Genomic DNA, 12695 nt, shown 5'->3' on the forward strand with positions numbered 1-12695 from the left:
ATTTTGTTGCCTATCAAAGATCATCCTGTTATTCCTTGAGAACACAACCATTTCATTTGCCACCATATTTCCTTCTTTGTATATATGGATGATTTATGGTTCATTTAGCTCCCTAATGAGTGACCTATAATCAGACAAAATATGTGAGAAAGACTTGCTATTGTCATGTAGCATATTAATAAGTACCTGAGAGTCTGTTTCCACAATTATAGGTAACAGATTCTTATCTATAACCAATTTTAATCCATGCAGGAGAGTCGTCATTTCCATATGTATACCCGAATTTGTTTTTTGGGAATGAATTAATCCAGAAATCCAACAGCTAGTATGATTTCGTATGATTCCTCCTGATCTACCATTGTTATTTGCAGGGTCAAATGTTCCATCAATATTTAATTTATAGTAGCCTAATGATGGCGCCCCCATTTAATGTTAAAGAGGTTCTTCTAGGGCTACAAGATTTTTGCAAGGACCCAAGTAGTCGCATTCTAAAACATTAGATTCAAGCATTTTTTAGGGATATTATAAAGGCTTGATTGTTGAAAGTTATAGAGTTTTAGTTTCTCCAAATGGTCCAAAGGATGATAGGCGTAAGAATTGATAAGGGTACAAAGCTATTGTTGGTTAGCTTGATCAAATTGTTCGAGGCACAATAGTTCTTTATATCCCTAGTAAAATGAGTGAAGGTAGGTTTGAAGTTGAAGTGATCCCTAATTTTTATAGCATTTGGACATAAGATAAAAGTGTGTTCAATATTTTCAGGAATGTTGGTACAAGAAGAACAAGAGTTAGAGTGGATAATGCGTCTTGCATAAAGGTTCACAGCAGTAGGGACTTTATTTGAGGTTAGGAGCTAGAGGAAGTTGTCATAACCCGACCCGAGGTCCTGGCCGCGACAGGCATCCCGAACCATCAAGGCCCGAGACACCCCCTATAACTCCCCAACCCACTAGTGATATTGTCCGCTTTGGGCCCATACTTGCATGGCTTTAAAACATATCACTAGGGACTAAGTATTTCTTACTTATATACCCAATATCCCTCCTATGTTTTGTTGATGTGGGAATTCTTCCTAAGTTGAGGTGTTACATACACCCTCCTTATGTACTCAGCGTCCTCACTGTGGTTTGCCCCACCGAATGGGATTTGCTTACACTCAGGACTAAGGCTTGCCCTGCCTTATCGTGATTTGCCTACACTCAGTTTGAACTCTAGCCTACATCGACAGAGATGAAATGGGAGTGGCTCTGATACCATTATGTCATGACCCAACCTGAGGTCCTGGCCACGAAGGGCATCCTGAACTATCAAGGCCTGAGACACCCCTTTCTCTACCCAACCCACTAGTGATATTTTCTGCTCTGGGTCCAGGCCTGCACGGCTTCAAAACGTGTCACTAAGAAGTAAAGCTTTCTTACTTATATACATAGCATCCCTCTTGTGTTTTGCTGATGCGAGTTCATTATATCTCCAAGAGGGACCATACACTGGCCTAGTGCCCTGTGGTGTATCAGAGACAGAGACTCCAACCCTTGCGGCAAACTAGGGTTGGGGCCTTGACTATCGAGTTAAGGGAAGATTCCATATAGGCCGTGGAATTTTAAAATTTGTAGGGTATACCACCTAGCTTAGAAGTAAGATAAAGAGTGATTCATAGATTTCAGATAATTGTTCAAAGTTTTTTAAATATGCCCATGTCTTTTTCATATATCTTATATAAAACTGTTTATAAATTGGTCTCGCTTATGTTATATAAAAATGCATTATTTTGGATTGCTCTACGTACCAGTACAATTATATTGACCCCCTATATTTCAGGGTCTGAGGCTCATTCTAGAGGTCCTACTAAGCCGTAGAGTTATTTAGACAAAAGTGAAGTGTGCAGTTGGTGCGCCTTTTTTATTCCGGAAGGCCTATTTCTTTCATTCACTTGTTTTCACTTGTTATTTACTTTGGTTTAGGTCCACTGAGGGCCTTATCCCAGTTTCAGACAGTTTTGTTGATTTTTATATATATTAGATATTTCACAGACAGAAACAGTTGTTGTCTAGATGTTGATGGATCTTCTTTCGTATTGATATACTTAACTCAGAACATGACCATGATTTTATAATGATTTATATTCTGTATCCTTTCTTTACTGTATGAGTATTATGCATGATTACCAAATATAGAAGCATGCCCGAGCCTCCATGGTTCGAGATGCTTTTTACAGCCAGGGCCCTAGCTCGGGTCGTGAGAAATTTGGTATCAGACCATGGTCCATAGTCCCAGAGTGTCTGCAAAATTGTGTTTAGTAGAGTCTTGCTTATGGTTATGTTGTGTACCACACTTATAATCAAGAGGCTACAGGGCATTTAGGAGTTGTTTCCCATTCTTTCATACTCTAGTTCGTGTTATAGAGTCATCCATAAGAAGGTTATCCAAGTCCATTCCTCATTCTAATTTCATGGGTCATGTCTCATTATCGAGGTAATACAAGTCTAAGAGTCTAGCTCTCCCAGCGATGTGGTTCTCTCTGATTGAGTTATCCATAAAGTTGTGAAATTGCATAAGGACTTGAGAGGAGTCCATGAGTGCTCTAAAGTGTGTTGATTTAAGCATATACCCCTATCTGCATTAGTCGTGCAGTTGAGCCTGAGGTATGGAGTGTATTCAGTCTCCTTTAATAAATTCTTATTGTGGATGTCATGTTTAAGGGTAGTAATGTGTAGCAGAATGTTGGAATTGTATTTCTATCCGAGTAGTAGTGTATGTTAAAGTGTCATGACCTACTGGTAGTGAGTTGGTCTAGAAGTTGATGATGTAAAGTCACGAGGTTAGGAGTTAGAGTGAGGGTGACTCCTATGTAAATAAATAGTTCTAGTTGAAAAACCGTTGATTTAGGGATGGTTTGCCATTTTATAGTGATAGACTAATGTGGTAGCAATAATTGTAGATTGTATGGTAGTCTATGAAGGAAGTGCCTGGATATGATTGTTATTTATTTAAATAGAGAAAGAGCTTAAAGTGGATAGTTATGGTGGTTGTAGAAATCATTTATAAGTGGTAAGCGGAAAGGGGTAGATTAGTTAATAAGTTGTAGGTAGAGGCTCATTAGTGTCTATTGAATTTCAAAGATCATTATGATGTATGATTAAGTAAGTAAGTATGATGTGAGTAATTAGAATATGTTGATAATATTGAAATGGGTTATATTATAAGATTAAGATCGACTAATCCTATCGTGTGACTTTACCCCTTTGATGGTCTTTTCTTTAAGTAATAGTAACTAGTACTTTATGTGAGAAGGTATGTAGTGGATTTTGAATTGTAATAGTGAGGTTATGGGAGGGTTGTGATTGTAGGTAGTAGCTAAGTGAAGTGAAGTATTGGGTTTATTTCCCAATTTGATGGACTAGTATAGTATGTGGCATGCTTTACCAGTGGTATATAATTGAGGCTAAACAACAGGCTTGAACTTTAGATGTGAAGTGTAGTGGTGAGAGTAGTAGCTCGAGATTGATGATGCATGTTTTGTGGGAATTAATTATTAGGTTTAGTGTGGTGTGTGAAATTGCCTGGGTTGGCAATTTGAGAAAAAAAAGGAGTGGATATGTGGTGATATATACTTGAGGGCTAGAGCTAAAAAATGATGAATTATGATTGAGTCATTAAGGTGATAAGAGTGATAGTCATATAAGATTAAGTTGAACTTAGGTAGCAGGTTGTTAGATAAAGTATTATGTGTATAAGTGTTTTGTGTACCTAGATTTAGTTCTTGAATCTTGTGATATGGAGAAGTCTGGGAAGTTGTTGTATGATGTTCTTTAGAGTTGAATTGAGGAGATATAGGTAGGCAATATGCATTTTTGGTATAGTTTTATAGATTTTGTTTAAGTGATAGGTTATGTGATTTGAGGTGTAACGTGAGTATTCTAAGAAAATAAAGATTGAGAATTAAGTGTTTAAAAGCATGGGCGTCTATGCCTATGAAAATATTAGTTAGAAGTTGATGACTTTGGGAGTTAGAAGAAATTTTAATGAGAGAAGTTTGTGTTCATGTATATGCTAATACCCCGCTGTTGTGATAAGGAGTGTGGATGTGTGCGCTCATGAAAGTAGGAGTTGTAGAGTGATGGCTATAGAGGCTAGCGAAAGTTAAGAGTAGCATTTTTGGAAAGCGAGGACTTCAAGGTATAGTTCATCAGGGAGAGTTTAGAGTTTGAGTATATGGTGATATCTCTGTTATGTGAGAGTCGTGGCTATAATTTTGATGGGAGTTTATATCCGCAAGTTGAGGCGTGTGACTTTGATCCAAGGGGGAGATGATGGATTAAAGTAGTTTCTGAATTTTCCTATGGTGTCAAGTTTCAAGTAAGAATCATGATAAATCATTTCCTATTCAAGCAAGCTCCTCCTACTCCAATTTGAATGGACACCTACCAATGTCTTATGTATTTGAGTCTCATATAGGTCTAAGGTTTGAGCTCTTTATGTAACTCATGTCATGTTCTGACCTCCAAACTAGAAGCAATAATGTCCCTCCGTGATCCAATATTCAATGTATCCAAGCTTTATGTTATGTTGCTCATGATCCATAAAAGTCCATGACTCACATAATGCTGGACTCAAGGAAACTATGCGTTTCTTACGTTACTGATTCATTTTATGTCAGGATTAGTCAAAGTTATAATACTAACTCATGGAAAATTTTAGTTCCTTAAATGAGGATCAATTGCTTCAAGTGACAATCCTTGTCTTAGATGTTAACTACATAAATTTTGGCTTTATGCCATATAGCTCAGAATATGTGCACCCATGTTTCTCACTGTGGTCAATCCAAGGAAATCATGTAGTGTTGTGTTTATGCCAAACGACTCCTTACTTATTATCTAAACACTTGATATGTGAAGCACTTCATGTCTATTCTACCCTATCTTCACCTCATGTCCCTCCTTTAATTGTACAATAAGTATAAGTTATGGTTTGATAAGTGTTACTTTCATTTATGATGCTTATGCTCGGGTCCTTCAATGACCCTCCGTATAATAGTATAATGGTTGTTGTGAAAGTATGGTGATATTTTTGGTAGGGGAGTAGATGATCTTTAATGTGAAAGTTTTGATGTGATTTCTTTAGCAAAAATTATAGGAGAAAGGGAAAAAGAAGGAGATAAACTTTTGTTGTGTGAAATAGCTAAAAAGGAGAAATATGGCAAAAATATTTGTAAGAGTGATTGAAATTGTTGGTATTAGTGGGGAGATCCACGAAGTGGGTGTAGTAATGACAGGCTTGAATATTGTGATTGATGAAAGCTCGACCCATGTACTATGTGGATTAGTATTCCTTGAATTAAAACCCAAGGGAGTTTGGTGATATTGATAAGGTGAAGAAATATTCTTAAGGAAATGTATTGTACAGGTTCCTGTAGCTTAGGTTACCACCTTGTTACTCCGAGTTAGGCTTTAACATAAAAGCGCTTTGCATTAGGACTCAAACCCTTGTGGTTAGATATGTGATTAGATAATTGTAAGTTGAAAAGTGTGAAGTATGTTATTTATTGTTTGGGGAATAGACGATCAGAGTTTCTAAGTTTAAGTCTATTTAGGGTGCTTGGTAAGGTAGAGAATGCTTCTAATACTATCTTCCGTGAAATTCTATTTCATGATATGTATCAATATAAATCAGGTCTATGATTATCAAATAAACCCCCTGCCTTATGTTGTGCTGATTATGATTTATATAACTCATGTGCAAGATCATCCCTATGTAAAGTCTCATTTCCTCATGTTTTGTGCTTACCCATTTCACTAGGGGTTGTCATGAAGCTTGTTTGATGCCTTTGCATATTTTGTCGAGGAAAAATGTTCAATGTGAGACTACGTTCTTTATTCTATACTTTTAGAGCTTCAAAAGGTCCCTACCCATCATTCGGGGATGAATGATCCCAAAGGAGAGATAACGTAACACCCTACATTTTTGAGCTAGAAACCGGACAGTTGTTCCTGCGTGTATAACTCTAATAGAAATTATTTCCAAGTGATCATAAGTTTCATGATTTTTATCGTCGTGTTGAAGTACTTTCGAGGTGAAGAGCTGTAATACCCCGTACTTTTCATAGTTTAGTTCTGTTCTTAGTGTTTGCATAAGAGGCTAAAAGCTTTAAAATTTAGCTATGTGTTGAGGACTTAACCATTTTTATGACCTTCTAACTTCGAGGAATTTAAGTTGATCTTCTGGATTCCGAGATAATGGTTCTTGAGTTGATTCATGATCAGGGGAGTTAGGAATAACATCTCAAAAAGATTTCAGATTTTTAGACTAGTTTGGATTATTTTTGGGTTGGAATTCCAGTAGCTCACCGCGATTCCATCGCATCATGGTGAGTATAGCGCCAAGAGTTCCACCGCGTTGCGTTGGAGTGTGAAAAGGCAATTGTCAATTTCCAGTGACTCACCGCGATTCCATCGCGTCACGGTGAGTATAGAGATAGGAGGATCACCGCGTTGCAGTGAAGGTGTATTTGTCATGTTCTTGATCCATAGTTTGATTGCATGTGTCATGAACTTTATCCTAAGTAAGTGAAGTGCTCATTAGGTCAATAGCATTCATAGAAATCACTTAGAGCCAAGTTGAGCTAAGATACTTTAATTCGTCCAATGTTCGGTGTTTAATTCTACAAGGCTTAAATTTGAAAGTGTATAACTTTTTATGTATGTAGAATTTTTCACCTCAAGACCCACCAAATTGTAGATAATTGAATTAGCTTTCCAGCGATACCAATTTCGCCAAAATTCGATACCTGAGTAAAAAGTTATGATATTTTTCGTATGAGGTAGTACGCCACCGCAATTACACCGCATCTCGGTGGCCCTTCAAACGGCAATATGGGTCACGAAGTATTGTTTTAAATTATGGAGGGGCAATGAGGTCTTTTCCCACCTTAACCCAGGTCGTAAAAACACGATCTAAGGCTTCAATTGGGGCATTATTTGCCCTCATTCTCCAATTTTTCCCTCAAGAACAAACCCTAGTCAATTCCCTCAAGAATCATCAATTTCATCTTCTTCTCTTCAACAAAAAGATCAAGAATTTAGGGTTTCTAATCCAAGAACTTCAAGGATGATTTCAAGATCATCTCCAAAGGATTCACAGTTAATCTATTACATCAAATCAAGCATAATAAGGTACGTGGGGTATTCCAAAACTACATGAGCATGGTGAACTCATCTTAATCATGTTTAAATGTTTTAGAAATCATGAATTTACAAAAAGGGTTTAGATTTTCAATTTTCAATTATGCATTATGAAACCTTATTGATGATAAAGTTTTGGTCTTGAGGCCTTCACCTTTAAATTTGATCTTTGTTATATATATATATATATATATATATATATATATATATATATATATGTAAACATGTGGTTTGAGTTTTGAAAATTGAATTGAGAGTATAAGATTTATACTCCCTATCTTGTTATGAATTATCTGATTGTACATTGAGAAACATGATCAAAATGTCTTTACTATTATTTGTTGACTTGGTTTTAGTGACAACTAGAAGATAGGGAATTTTTCTTAAGTACGTAAATGAAAGTGATGACTTAAAGAGATTGCATTATTTGTAGTAAGATACTTGACCACCATGTGTTTGTGAATTGAATTGAGGATATATGACTCAATTTTCATGAATTTCACTATACGAATCCTCTTGCACTATTTGATATGATTTGGTGGTCCAAACATGTTGTTTCAAATGAAAAGATTTTATCATGATACTTTATGGCTCAGTTATACGACTTTCAAGTCTTGGTGTGACGACACCAAATTAGATAATGCCATAACAGACTTAGAGTAAGACAGAGATCAGATTTCACTCCAATTTGCAGATTTTGAAATTTAGAAAGTTGGATGTTCAAAAAAAGGTTAAAATTAGGCTTAAAGAGAGTTAAGTGGTTAACTGAAGAAGGCGCGATTCAGAGAACTCATTTCCTAAAATCGTGTTTTACCGATATGGGTTCATTATATCCCCAAGAGGGACCATACACTGGCCTAGTGCCCTGTGCTGTATTAGAGACAGAGACTCCAACCCTTGCAGCAAACTCGGATTGGGGGCTTGGCTGCCGAGTTAAGTGAAGATTCCATATAGGCCGTGAAATTTTTAGAGTTGTAGGGTATACCACCTAGCTCAGAAGTAATATAAAGAGTGAGTCATGGATTTCAGGTAATTGTTCTGAGTCTTTTAAATATGCCCATGTGTTTTTTATATATCTTATATAAAACTGTTTATAAGTTGCTCTCGCTTATGTTATATAAAAATGAATTATTTTGGATTGCTCTGCTTACCAGTACAATTGTATTGGACCCCTATATTTCAGGGTCTGAGGCTCAGTCTAGAGGTCCTGCCAAGCCTAGAGTTATTTAGACAAAAGTGAAGTATGCATTTGGTGAGCCTTCTTTATTCCGAAAGGCCTATTTCTTTTCAGTCACTTGTTGTCACTTGTTATTTACTTTGGTTTAGGTCCACTGGAGGCCTTGTCACAGTCTCAGACAATTTTGTTGATTTTCATATGTATTAGATATTTTGCAGACAGAAACAGTTGTTGTCTAGATGTTGATAAATCTTCTTTCGTATTGATATACTTAACTCATAACATGACCATGATTTTGTAATGATTTATATTTCCGCATCCTTTCTTTATTGTATGAGTATTGTGCATGATTACCAAATGTAGAAGGGCGCCCGGGCCTCCATGGTTCGGGATGCTTGTTACGGGCATGGCCCCGGCTCGGGTCGTGACAGAAGTAATTTATTTTGTTAGAGGAATTTACTTTCTAGATCCATTTGTGGTCAAAGTAAGTTGTTTTATAGAGCATATTTTGCGATGAATGCATGAAAAGTGTATAAGCATCTTTCGAGGAAAAGTTTCTTTTTGGAGATATATTGCAGAAGAATGAATTAGATCTTGGATTGGATTGTTTTATGTAGGTATTATTAATAATATATTTTATTTGCTGGGGAATTATAGCAGACATATTGGAGAAATTCCAAGCCCCATTAATCAGGAAGTGACTTTATTTTATATGTAAGTCATCTAATGAGAGAGGAGATTGAAGGAGATCCTGTAAACTTTATTTGTGTAGAGCCATCTATCTTACCATAGATTAATATTATTTCCATCTCCTACATTCCAGGACACACCCTTGCGAAATATGTGGTTGTTCTTACTAATGCTTTTCCAAATATAGGAGTCTGTGGGTTTATGGGTGATGATATTGTTGGTTATTCTATTCTTATATTTTTTCCAAAGAATTTTTACTCATAGATGAGAAGTATTTTTCATGAGGATCCAGTTGAGGCTCAAAATTAAAGGTGAGTTTTCCCCCTCAGCTTTATGAATCCCTAACCCTCCTTTGTTTTTAGGCATTGTGACCACTTCTCAGTTTACTAGATGGATTTTTCTTATTTTCATCGGTAGATCCCCATAGAAAATTCCTCTGAATTCTATCCATGCTTTCATTAGTATTTTTGTGATGCGAAATTATTTGAATAACATAAGTTGGAATGGATTTAAGAACGTAGTTCATTAAGGTGGTTCTCCCTGCAATGGAGAGGAATTTTTGTTTTCCATCCACTTAGTTTACTATTCATTTTGTCAATAATAAATTGGTAATCTTTCCTTGTGGAATAGAAGTTGGTCATTGGGAGTCCGAGGTATTTCCCAAATTCTTTAGTTTCCAGGATTTTTAGGAGAGACGGAATAAATAAGACATCTGATTGGGTAATGTTATTCGAGAAGTAGACTCTTGATTTTAGAAAATTTATTTTTTGTCCAGACATCTCGCCAAATTTTTTAAAAATGGACAATATAGAGTTCGCATTATCGATGTTTACATATGCAAATATGATTAGATAATATCCAAGAAGTAAGTGCGATAAAGCCGGGGCTGCAGGAATAATTTGTAAGGCATCCCAATTGCCATGAGAGGTGGCTTGATGAATAATTCAAGGCAGAGACTCCATGCAGATAATGAAAAGATAAGCTGATAGAGGGTCTCCCTGTCTTATGCCTCGCGACAGTTTGAAGAATTTAGTTGGATTTTGTAATACCCCGTACTTTTCTAAGTTTAGTCCAGCTCATGGTGCATGTATAAGAGGCTTAGAACTTGAAAATTTGGCTAAGTGTTGGGGACTTAGTCTTATTTTTGGCCTCTCAACTTCAATGATTTTTAAAGTGACTTTTCCGACCTTGAGATGTAATATTTAAGTTAATTCATGTTCAGGGGTGTAAGTAGCATGTCTCGAGGAAGTTTTGGAATTTTCGAATGAGGTTTTAACCGTGTTCGAATTGCATTCCATTGGTTCACCGCGATTTTACCGTGTCGCGATAACAGGCTAAATCACACTCATCTTTTTTTCCAGTGAAACATCACGAGGGCGCCGCATTGCGCCAAGGTGAAAAATCGCACACGTACATTTCCAGTGGCTCAACGTGATAAACTCGTATCGCGCCAAGCCCCTAAACTGCACTCGTCCTTTGAATAGCAAATTCCAGTAGCATTACGCGATTCCACCGCATCGCGGTGAAGGAGTATTTGTCATGTTCTTGATCCATAATTTGAAATGCATGTGTCATGACCTTTATCCTAGTGTGTGAAGTGCTTATTAGGTGAATAATTTTCCTAGAAAACTCTTAGAGCCAAGAACCTTTGATTCGTCCAAAATTTGGTGTTTGATTCTACAAGGGTCTGTTTTAAACATGCATAACTTTTGATATACATTGAATTTCCCATACCAACACCCACCAAATTGTAGTAAATTTAATTAACTTTCCAACGATACCAATTTTGCCTTAATCCGATAACTGAGTGAAAAGCTATAGCAGTTTTTGTGTGAGGTAGTAAGCTGCTGCGATGGTACCGCCTCGCAATAAGGTGCAAAATCAGGATACGGGTTACGAATTTTTGGTTTAAATGAATGAGGGGCAAGGGGGTATTTTCCCACCTCAACCCAGGTCGTAAATACACAATCTTAAGCATCCATTAGGGCATTATTTGCCCTCATTATCCTATTTTACTCTAAAAAACAAACCCTAATCAATCCTCTTCAAGAACAATCAAGAATCAAGCTTCCCAATTCAAGAAAGCTTTCAAGATTTTATTTCATCTTCAAGACTTAATATTTTAGAGTATGTGCGAGCTCATCCATGGGTCTTCTTTCTCCCATGGAGACCAAAACCCCTTTTTAACTTAACTAAAGGATGAATTTTTCATTACTATGGTAATTTGTATATTCAAGAAAGATTGAATTTCATGTTTTCATAATGTTTTTAATTCAATTCATCCCATGTATGATTCCATGAAAGATTTTGAATTTCCCATGCTATGAATTTGAGTTTTCCATGCTTTATTCAAGTAAATTCCATGATATATCCTAAATTCATGATGTTTAACAATATTCTCATGTTCTAAATTCATGTCTTCCATATGTTTGATGAAATTCTCATATCATGTTCAATCAATTTCATGATGAATCACCAAGTTATGAATTTTGCCATGTAATTCTATTGTTCCCTCATGTTTAAGACATTCTTACGTTCAAGCTATGATCTTTACATGTTTGGATGAAACTTTCATGTCCTATTTTAAGCGAATTTCATGTAAATTCCCCAATCCATGATTTTATTTATGTAATCATGTTATGCTCCCATGTTTAAGATATTCCCATGTTCAATTTCATGATCCCCATGTGTTTGATGAATTGCCCAAGTGGTGGTTTTGAATAATGCTTACCTATCATGGTTTAGAATGTTTTCCTATGTCCTTATTGTTATTGCTAACGAGTCCTGGGGGTTATGAATACCCGAAATTTAGTTGTTTACCTTGTTTTTAGTATTTATAGAATGATTTCAGTTATACCATAGGAAATATCATCAAGTCAGTAACATGGTCAGTTGTGAGTCCAATTAAGTTAGCTCAGTCCAGTGTCAGTTCCATTATCAGTTTATACATTAATAATTACCTCAGAATCTGTATGCACTATTATTTTCAGAATACCATGAGCTGAGCTTATCAGTCATCAGTGCATACACCAATTAGTATTTTAGTGTCTTTCAATTGGGAGTAGGATTTAGCACCGAGCGAATAAAGGGATGGCGGCTTCTCCGTTAGTTAGGGAGAGTCGTTAATAGCAGTCCTTGTATTCCATAACTATGTAGCTAGCATAGGATATGAGGAGTCACCCATCAGATTAGGCTTGACTACCTCGCAGGGGCCACCCGTTATTTTAGGCTTGACACCTTTAGTCCTTCGGGATAGTACATTAGTATAGTAGATCCACACTGCCAGTGTTAGTACCCGTGACATAGTACTGATACCCTTTCAACTGGGTTATAGGTTGGATCCCAATTAGCTCAGATTGGGGCATGTCGATTAGATGAAACCTCCTACAGTTTCAGTCAGTTAATCAGTATAATTCAGTTTCAAGTTTACTTGACCATAGCATACAGTTATTCAGTATTAGTATTTCAGTACTTCAATTTATAAATTGTTTAGTATCATGTTATATGCTTGGTTTTACATTCTCAGATATTACAGTTTTCACACATTCATGATCAGTTATCTCATGTTGTTCAGTTAGTCTTTACTCCATATGCATAGTACTCTACATTTTCCGTCTAGTTATTTAGACCAAGTTCAGTATAATGTTACA

Source organism: Capsicum annuum, chromosome 6, assembly GCF_002878395.1.
Source record: "Capsicum annuum cultivar UCD-10X-F1 chromosome 6, UCD10Xv1.1, whole genome shotgun sequence".
Lineage (NCBI taxonomy): Eukaryota > Viridiplantae > Streptophyta > Magnoliopsida > Solanales > Solanaceae > Capsicum > Capsicum annuum.